This window comes from Lissotriton helveticus, chromosome 2_1 (genome assembly GCF_964261635.1).
Source record: "Lissotriton helveticus chromosome 2_1, aLisHel1.1, whole genome shotgun sequence".
Taxonomy (NCBI): Eukaryota; Metazoa; Chordata; class Amphibia; order Caudata; family Salamandridae; genus Lissotriton; species Lissotriton helveticus.
The window spans coordinates 552349750-552361000 of NC_136059.1; positions in this window are offsets into that span (position 1 = coordinate 552349750).

The window sequence follows — 11251 nt, forward strand, 5'->3', positions numbered from 1 at the left end:
CAGTCTGTGGTGCGTCCTCCCTGGTTGAAGGGGGGGATACAGCCAAGTCTATGCGGGGAGCATTGTACCATTAGCTTCACATGTATCTCCGCCGTGGCGCACTAGTCGGGTGTCTTGCTTCGCCACTCCGGTTGTGTTGGCGGGGCCCCTGCTCCCATCCACGAAGCACCCGCGGCGCCGCACAGTCTGTCAGGCCTATCGCTCCAGTGTGTCAAGCCGGCTGCCTCTCTGTCCCCACAGCGCCCCCTCCTGTCGTCCAAGCACCACGGGAATGCAAAGCCTCTTTACCGGTACAAGGATCGCCGTCCTCCGATCTCGCCCCGCTGGTGACGAACGCCGCCTCCGGCCGCCTCTCCGCAGACGCTCAGGATAGGTGCCAAAATTTAGTCCCCGGCTCTTGAGGGGTTGGTAGGCCGCAATATCGGAGTTGCTACAGCTCCGTCCAGGGTCCCATGATTTTATCCTGCGTGGGATGAGTGTGCACCTCTTCCGTTCCCCGATCAATGCATCGGTTCTGGGCACAATGAATTACGGATTAATGCCCCGGATTACTGGGGGAGAAGTCTCTAGCCTCGGAGCTTCGTCAGGGTGCGGCCATCTTGGTCGGCTGCTAGCCACGCCCCCCATGAAAATAGTTTTTAACTTTTAAAACTTTAAATAAGCGTATATTACTTTCAAAAGCAATTACGAAAATAGCGGCCGTACGTCGTGAGAGCAAAGATGGTTTGAAGAGTTATATATTTTATAAAACAATATAGTACTGCACGCTAAAGGAGAAAAGTCAGCACAATTATTGACCCCTCTCCCAACATTTAAAAGCCCCTGGGGAGGTGGTAAATTAATTGAGACTGAGTACGTTAGTACACCCTACTGTGCTTACGCTACCAAGAAAACACAACAACAGTACAAGGCCCAGATTTCCATTGTAGTGATTTCTTAGTTGCAGGTCTAGTTGTCAGATCGCCACACACACTCCCTCATGGCTGGTTTACACCCACACAACACCCATCCACCACATTCGTCACTACACACGTGACTCTATGTATAAAAAAGACGGGGCGCACGTGTTGTATTCCATTTTAGAGTTGTTCCCAAAGTACCGAACAAGGGGCTCACTACTACATGCGTGGCCTCTTTGGTCACTGAGTTAGTGGTGCCCGAAGCACTGAGCGGGTGAAGAACCTGCGATGATGATGATGGGAGCAGGAGTATGTCGTTAGCCATAGATATATCAAGACTCGGCACCATATATGAGACTTCTTTGTTGGAGATCGGGACTACATCATGCAGAAGGTGTCTTTTCCACGAAAAGGTGAGCAGTGAGGCTTGAGTACGCATCAGAAGAAGTCACCGTTGTAGCAGACTACATACAAAAACGCGACTTACCATTTTAGACGAACGCACTCCTATATAGTGTATTCATTTACATGTATACATTTTTTTCACAATAGCAGGAACGTTTTTATAATCGCTGCAATGTCCGGAATATTACCAATACAAACAGTTCTTAGAAATGTGAGAAGGAACGTGTATCAAAGCGCGATGTTATCTAACTCCAAGTACAACAGCAATGGCACTAGGTGAACAAAGAAGCTTGTTTCCGAAAGAACTACAAGTTATCTGTGAAACAAGAGAATGTGTAGTATGCAGCAGGCACACAAAACACACATTGGGCTAACGGGGCTTTAGCTAGGATCAGATAGCTTCCTGGGCCCACACACAGTTGCACCCGAGTACTTCACAGGTCTTTTAAAGACATTTTGCTTGTTAATGAGGCTTTGATACCCCCCCGCTTACAGGCCCTGCAGCTCCACTCTTCTTTTTGCTTGAAGTTAAGCCCCCCCCGGAAAAAAATTCTAGCCCCACTCCATATATTTTTGACTGTGGTTGCGCCTCTGGCTTCAGGCACCCCCCGACATGTGTGTCTCTCCCACGTTTTAATGTCCTTTTTTCTCTCTTTCTCTTTCTTACTCTCTCACATCGTTTCTCTATCTTTTTTAAAGTTTTGGACGCTGCTATCTCCAGTCTGCTATATACAACCTTATATGATTACTGTGAATGGCTTCTTCAACACGTAGACCACCCTCTTTCAATCACGCCAATGGCACTAGGTGAGCAAAGAATTTTGTTTAGAAATGTATAATTACCTCCGAGCAGAATAATCAAAAAAAATGCGAGCTATTGAGCTCTGGATTAAGTCAGAGCAACCAGCAGTTGTAATATTGCAAGAAACTCATATTCCTGCAGCGAAAATTAATTCCTTTACTATGTTTAAAACCTGGTCTTTATATCGAGGATTCTCATGCGCTCTAGAATCTAAAAGCGGGGTCGCTCTTTTTTTAAATCAGAATTTGGATGCGGAAATTATCCAGTTCGAAGATGGAGGGGCAGGACGGTGGTGTTGGGTCACGTGTTTAATAAAAGATAGGAAGAGACCAATCACTTTTGTTAGTTTTTATGCCCCAGTGGAAGATCGTGCCCCAATCTATGAGGAGTTATTTCAATCATTACTCTTAGTTAGGGGGGATATAGTGATAGGTGGGGATTTTAATATTCTTATGGATATAAAATTAGATTCCACCGGAGCTTCGAGGAAACAATCTAGACCCAAGTCAAGAAGGTCTATGATGCAGAATATATCTTTATTGGATCTCTGTGACCCATGGCGATCAAAATTTCCACGGAAGAAAGAATTTACTTGCTGGTCAGGAAGACATAGATCCTATTCTCGTTTGGATTTTTTTTTAGCCTCTAGGTTATTAAAATGTTCTTATCTAAAAATCTTACACAACGGATTCTCAGACCACGCAATGCTATCAATCGAATTTGAAGTAGGGGAAGAAATTAAGCCTTCTAAGAGATGGATATTTAATAAGAAGTATCTACAGGATAGTAACTGGATCTCTTTTTTAAAAATCGAGATTGCCGAGTTCATTGCTCGCAATTTAGATACGGCCTCGTTGCATTGTGTGTGGGACTCATTAAAAGCCTTTATTCGTGGCATCATAATTAGTAAAGATGCAGAAGAATGGCGTACCATTAAACAAACTAAGATTCTACTTTATCAAAAAATCCATTCACTTACTCTGCTCCGACAATCTAATCCTTCTAGTGATGTACAAAAAAAATTAAATGAGGCCAAACGTGAGCTTAGTACGCTGTTTTTCACACAGAGTGAACAGCAATTTTTGATAAAATCTCAGAAGATTTACGAGGAGAGTAGTTTTTCTGGTAAGCTCCTCGCATGGCAGGCAAAAGAGCAAGCTGCCGCAAATTTGATTCACTCTTTAAAGTGCCCCGTTACTCAAGTAGAAGTATCACAGTCAGATGCTATTGGCACTATTATGTTGTTCCATTATAAACAGATTTACAGTCAACAGAAAAAAATAGATCATTCTAGACTCTCAAACTTTTTAACTAGATATGATATGCCCTCTTTATCTCAGGTAGACAGTGCTGCAATGATGCGCTTATTTTCTAAATCAGAACTAGAATTAGTGGTTAAGAACTTACCAATTGGTAAGGCTTGTGGTCCGGACGGCCTCCCAGCTGAATTTTTTAAGATTTTCTTCAGTGCCTTTTCCGATTTATTACTACAATTATTTAATTATATGTTATTAGGTGGCCAAGTTTCAGACTCCTTTGGGGAGGGGACAGTTGTCAGCTTTCCGAAAAAAGGTAAAGATCCAAAAGACCCTAACTCATACAGGACTATCACATTACTCAATACTGATTATAAGATCCTCACTAAATTATTATCAATACGCTTTAATTCTATTGCAACGGATCTTATTCATTCAGATCAGAAAGGTTTTGTGGCAGGCCGGCAGTTAGTTACCAACACACATTTTCTCACGGAGGCTTTAGATTATTTTCAGATAAAAAAAATCCTGGCTTTAATTTTATTATTAGACGCTGAGAAAGATTTTGATTTGGTGGTGTGGACAACTTTATTTACTATTTAAAGCACTTTGGAATCCCCTCACAAATTATTAGTTTAATTCAAAATTTATACACGGGTGCCAGAGCCAACATAATTATTAATTCCGTTATGGTGGGCACAGTGTCGGTTCAATGGGGCACCAGGCAGGGTTGCCCCTTATCCCCTTTTCTTTTTGCTTTTTTTATTGAACCGTTAGCCACAGCAATTGGCGAATCGGTAAATATCCCTCCACCAATTGTGTCTATGGCAAAAATTAAACTCTATGCCGATGATATTCTTCTCCTAATTAAGGCGGATATTCAATCTCAGACTGCTGTTTTACAGCTTTTTGAAGAATTCGAGGCCTTGGGAGGTTATCGAATTAATTAAAAAAAACGGAAATATTAGTGTGCGGTGTCGGGGAGGTGGATCTACATGATGACTTAGTTGGCTGTATTAATATAAGACCAAAGAGGTATTTAGGGGTTATGTTCTCTACTTTGGTTTCCGATTTAGTTATGTTGAATTTTGATCCTCTTTTACGGAAGGTACAATCTTTGTTTACTAGATGGGATTCATTGCCATTTTCTATTTTGGGGTGGGTGGCACTTATAAAGATGTCTATTTTACCACTATTTCACTTTTTATTTTCCGCTATTCCGTGTTTTTTACCTAGTAGCTATTTCGCAAAAGTAGAATCCTTATTCTTAGGGTTTATATGGGCAAAAAAAGCCCCAGGATAGCAATGAGGACACTTTATGTGGACACTGAATTGGGAGGCTTATCCGTACCTAATCTCAGAGATTATTATAGTGCATATTTTGCACAATATTTAGAACGATTTAAATTCGGAATATAGAGTCCAAATATATTTATTCAATTTTTTTTGATCAAATCTGTCAAGAGGCTCAGACGCCTGCTCCTTTGCAGATTCCTAAATCACCAAAACTCAGTCGGTATAAGATGATGTATTGGTTTTTTAAACGTCGCGACGTTTTTCTTAAAAGGTATTCTCTCCCGCAGTTCAATTTTAGAACTCCCTTAAGGAATGCTCTCATTTTTATGGGAATGAAAATTGGGGTGGATACTGTTTTGCAATGGGAACGGGCTGGGTTTTACACCCTATCAGACTTTTTAAGGGAGGGCGTCTGGCTGTTACCAGGAGAGATGCAGCAATTAATTTCTGGGAATTTTTTGTTACTAGGTTCCTATGCTTCAATTTTTAAGATACTGGAACAAGAGGAGCCAAGAATTATTGGTTCTTCTACCCAGTTATGGGATGATTTGTTTATAACTCCCCAGATGAGGAAGCCAGGGGTATGGAAACGTTGCCTAGCTCAACATATTGAGGAAGATCTTAGTACGAAAGCCATTAAAAAATGGCAAGAACAGGAGAATCATGTTCTTAGTATTAATACTTGGAAAAGTATAAATAAGTTGAATTTTAGTGTTCTTCGAGGATCTAATTGGAGGAGAATGATATTTTTTAGTAAATGGCTTCTGTACCGCACTCCTGCTGCCATCTCTAAAATGTATGCTAATACTAGTGCCATCTGTTTTAGATGCAAGCAATATAGTACGGCTAATTGGTCTCACATTACAGCTCACTGTCCTAAAATTGTACCTTTTTGGAATGAGATTTTCGAATATTTACAAAAGTATTGTGGGATCCAGATTATTTACAACGTTAAATTAATAGTGTATGGATATGATTCTGATCTTGAATTGTTAGAACAGATGGTTAAACTATTATTTATTGTAATGGCAGTGGCAAGGTCACTGGTGCTTCAGAATTGGAAATTAATACAAGCTCCTTCGTTTAATACCTGGCTTCAAAAAATGAGAAATGTTAGAACGAGTGAATTTCGATACGCACAACGAATTGGTGGGATAAGGAAATTTGATAACATTTGGAGATCGTATTTTGAGTGATATTGGACTTTTGAATTCTGTAAATTGTGTTGTTCTGCATATTTACTTTCTGGTAGCCAATGTATGTTATTTTCTTTCTACATATTGAAATTATGATACAAGAACTTCAATAATAAAAAAAAAAAAAAAAGAAAAAATTACCTACGAGCAGTGACAACAGATAGGTTAACACAGTCTGGGAAACAGATCTACAAGCTTATTGCGCCACTTTTGTGTCACTTTTAACATGGGAAAAGTGGCGCAAGGAGCTTGCAAATCTGCGTCTGACTTTTCAAGAAAAAATCTCAACTCCAGACTCTGTGAGACAGTTTTAATGTTGTTTTCTTTCTCTTTCTCTCTCTCACTCTCTGTGACATAATTTCTCTTTCTCTTTTAAAGTTATAGACACTGCTGTCTGCTTTCACGTGTAGAAGCAGAGTTGAATTGAAGTTGTGAACTCCGGTGGCCGCAGTGTTTGGCCTCAATGTTTATACAAGGTAAGCACAGCGGCCTAGATATACAATGCCTCCATTGCAATGCATCAGAAAGAAGTCAGCGTATTTATAATCCCGTTGTGCCACTTTTGTGTCAGTAACGCAGTAGGCACTTCCATATAAACACCATATGAACACGGGACTATAACAGAAGTGAAATGTACTAGTCCCACTGCACACGTAAAATCGTTTTGTTACCTTCACTTGTAATGCTTCACCTTATTTAGTCACATCTACATAACGTTAAACTCTTTTTTTTCTTTGTTGTTTTGCAGATTACCTACCCAACGTCTTTTGGAGTCCACATCACATTTGTTTATAATACTGTTTTATTAAAGTTATTTTTTCTAGTTATTTATTAAATTATCTTTAAGTTACGTTTACAGTTATTGTTGTTTTAATAAAAGTTAATAAAAAAACGATATACTTGTTTTTCTTGGGGGGGGGACGGTCCACAACAAAAATAATATTTATAATTTAAAATACTATAGTAAGATGTTTGACAGTAGGGTTGAATAGTACTGGCTGTACAATAAGTTATATTTTCTCTGGATGGACTACAACATAGAAAGGAAATCAAAGTAAAACAATGTGTACCACATTTACAAACCTCTTGCAACATTTTCACGTGCAAACCTACCCCCCTACAAAATTAACTGTGTGGGCCTCAATGACGCCCCTCAAACCACGATAACGACCACCCCCCGGAGATTTCTATATAGTGTGATGGAGGCTGCGTGGCCCACCGCCTGATGCCCTGGAGTCCGCTACACCCAGACCCGGTTCCTGCAGTGTCCTGGGGAAAAACAGCCATTACAACGCGGTCATAATGACGCGTGATCGTCACCACAAATTCATTAGCACGCATATGTTTTACCACGCATGCCTTTACCATGCATGCTTTTACAACTAGTATACATTTACACGCATGATAAAGGCATAAGCATGTAATGGCTTTGTGGTGACGGACACGCGTTGTAATTGCTGTGGCTTACGTGCTTCAAATGAGTTTTTAGGTATGCGTGTGACCAAGTCTGATAACATCAGAGGCCAAGGACAAACACCGTGATGTCTGTGGCAGGAAATCTCATCGATCACAGAGAAGATAGGCGGAGGGTAAAATGAAAGTAACTGGTATAATAAAAATAACAGAGGAAAACTACTAAAATGGCTGTGGACGGAGTATGTATTCAAAGTTTGACGCCTCGGCAATACGTTTCAACTAAATATAGATATAATATGATTAATAATATATTAAAAAAAGTATAACAGCTGATGACACACAAGGCCCGGGAAAAGAAAGCGGCAAATTTATTACCTGACAAGAGGACAGCTTTGTTTGGCGAACTTGAAGAAAAAGAAAGAAACATGGGATTGAAAACGAGGCTGCGCATGCAAAGAGAGTACAATTGGTACACAAAAAAAACGGAAAGTTTTACATACTATCATAGAAATGTGGCTCTTTTTTTGACCAGTAAAGTTAGTTCTCAAAAAGAACAGTTTTTTTTAGCCCCAATGCCCTCACGATACCAGACGGCTCCCCGGGTCCTTCGGTAGCCGGCATTACTTTGTCAGAGAGAGCAGCTTACATGCTGCTCTCTCTGACGAAAAACAATCTGCTTTCCTGCTTGACAGAGAGAGCAGATTAACTTGCTCTCTCTTTCAAATAGGAAAGCAGTTTGCTGTGGTAAAGTGGGAGCCGCGACGATCCCGCCCTACCATAGCAAACAGCAGTGTCCCGGGGGTAGGCACCCCCGAGACACTGCAAGAGCCGGCCCTGGGAGGTGGTGGTCCCCAGGGCCATCAAGGGTTCCAGGAGGGGGGCCGCGCGACCCCCTCCCAACATTAAAAATCCCCGGGGAGTGCAGGTCCCCGGGGCTGGAAGGTCATTTTACATATTACTGCCCCAGGAAGGTGGCGGTCCCCAGGAAGTGTACGGGGGAAGAGGGAGGGGGAGCTGAAAACATACTTTTAAAAAATATATATTTTAAAAAAAGCCCCGAGGGGGTGGCGGTCCCCAGGACTGCGGGGGGAGGGGGGCTGTGAGCCCCCCGCATACTTCAAAATAAAACCCCAGGGGGTGGCTTTCCCCAAGTCTCGGAGGGCCTTACAAGCCCCCCTTTATGGAAAAAAAATGCCCCCGGGATTTGGCCCCCTGGGGCCTAATTAAGAATAAAACGGACTTCTACTTTTTTCCCTTTTCCACTGCGTACGCGTACGATACGCGTACCCCTCGATTTTTTGATTTTTAAAAAATATACATTTTTGGGCCTAAAGATTCATGTGGGACCCTCTGGGCAGGCCTAGAGGGTCAGGATGTTTCTACCCTGCCCCCTTTCCTTAGTTTTTCAACTTTGTTTTACTGTTTTCTTGTGACTCGGTTCTACCGAGGCACAAGATAACTGCCAACACTTCCTTGTTTGGAGTGTTGACAGAGAGTTGACATCCAATCAACATGCAGCTCGTGCTCGTAATTGTACGAATTTCCGTACGCGTACAGTACTTCATCTATAGATATCACTATGATTTTCTCAGGAACTACTGAACGGATTTACACCATTTAACAAAAAGCACAATCTGCGAACCAAACTCTGCCTCTCTACCAAATTTGGTGTAATTCCGATCAGCCGTTCGGGCTGTAGCCCTGGCTAAAGGTCCCTATGGAAAATTGCATGTGGAAAACACGTTTTGGGACCCCCTTTTTTCTCAGCCCCCACTTGTCGAATCACCACCAAACTTTAAGGGAAGGAGCGGAGCCAAGCAGGCCATTTTCTTGGAGAATTTCACGACGATTCGTCCACCAGCGCCAAAGTTATTCCAAATAGAATGTTGTGGATTTCCTATGAAAAGTAGGTCCTAACTATAACTACCTACTTACCTGCCTACCTATATATATATATATATATATATATATATATATATATATATATATATATATATATATATATATATATATATATATATATATACATATTCCCAACTCGTTTCTTCACCAGCCGTTGCTTCTCTTTGCTACGGGTGCTTTCTCGGCGCGTGGTGCAACGCGCAATCATATACACAACTCCGGTCTTGTATTTCCACAAAACACATTCGAGAGCACGCAAAAAAGCAATCCGGAGGGGCTAAGTTATATATTATTCAATTGTTTTTTTCAATGAATTTGCATAGTTTTTTAAATGCTAATTCCTAACTATAACGTGTGTGAAACCTATGGTTTTTTCAATGAATATATATATATATATATTATATATATGTATTTATATACACAACTCCGGTCTTGTATTTCCACAAAACACATTTGAGAGCACGCAAAAAAGCAATCCAGGGGGTGTAAAACCTATGGTTTTTTCAATGAATTTGCAAGGTTTTTTAATGCTAATTCCTAACTATAACATGTGTGAAACCTATGGTTTTTTCAGTGAATTTCAAAGGTTTTGTAAATGATAATTTATAAATGTATTAATTATTATGTCTTTCTTTTTATACTAATTTCTTATATTTTTAATATAAATATTTATATTTATTTTATTTTTTAGATTATATTTCATATTCTTATTATAAAATAATAACAAAAATAAATTGCAAAGTAATTTTTGGATGAATTATTGATTGACGTCGGTTGCAAGTATAACACAGCTCCAGCAATTCTCTTGGGGCCCTATGCTCACAATGCTGTGTCAATCCTTACACCTGCTTCAAGCATGTGCAAGGTTTTGACGCAGCAAAAGCTCAAAAGTCACTGAATAAAATGTTATACATTTCACTCAGTCACTTTAACGAGGCCTTGCTGCAACCCTTCTGCACAAGAAAGCCTCTTCTGGCGCAGCGCTTTACAATGTAATACACCCTCCAGATGCATCACATTGTTAATAGCACACACCATGGCACATCTTTTACACCACTGCTGTGTCACCAAAGTGACGCAACGGCTGTGTAAAAGAGGCAAAAGGGGATTGTAAATCCGCCCCTAACACATACAAATTCACCCAGGCACTTTCACCAGCAGCGCAAATTGAAGCATACACTTGTAACATATTTATGTACATATGATTCATTCAAGTGCTTCGGACATACTACAGTATACTATAGATAAACACCTTATAGATTTATGCTGTAGCAGTTCCTTATAGTTCTGCACTTTCACATTCTCCATACACTAGTAACATATTCATTTATTCATTTATAAACTACACATTCTTTCTGCCAAACTTTTACACACTACCATAGAAATATAGTTCTTTCTTTGACCATTGAAGGTAGTTCTAAAAATAACTGTTTTTTTTGTTTTATATATTTTTTGTGTTTTCTCAACAAATTCCAAGCGGAACAAAAGAATGAAAAAAAGAACAACTAATGTCGAGGACAGCAATGATCCTGCATCCTGCTTTTCATCAAGTCTATAGACTGTTCCCCATAACACAAAAGTTTATCGCAATAAATGCATAGAATTTTAACTTTATTAAAGTCACAATCAATATGTGGGTGTGGACTGCTTGCTGAAAATGCTGCTGCCGCAGTTGATGTGCTTGGTGTAGCAGCAGGTGGGTTCTCGTGCAACCTCCGTCTTGCAGCTCAAGCAAAGTTCTTGAGGTGCAAGTTCTTCACGTGTCGCACCATATTTGCTGTACCAAAGGAGAATTTTTTACATGGATCACCCCTTGAAAGAGTTGTTTGACACATTTTACAGGTTACTTCTGGAAAAGTGAAAAACTTCCAAATTAGAGCTTCTTCCCTCTTCTTTGGACGTTCTTCAGGAATTAAATCTCCCTCTGAAGAACTGCTGGAAGATGACTCCATTGCTCTTATTATTGTGATCTTCCTTCTATTTGAGAAGATTCTCAGAACAAATGCTTTTTCTTAAAAAGTCAAAGTTGAATAATTATAATGGGACGGAACTTTCAACAGTCGCAATAGGAAAAGTTAT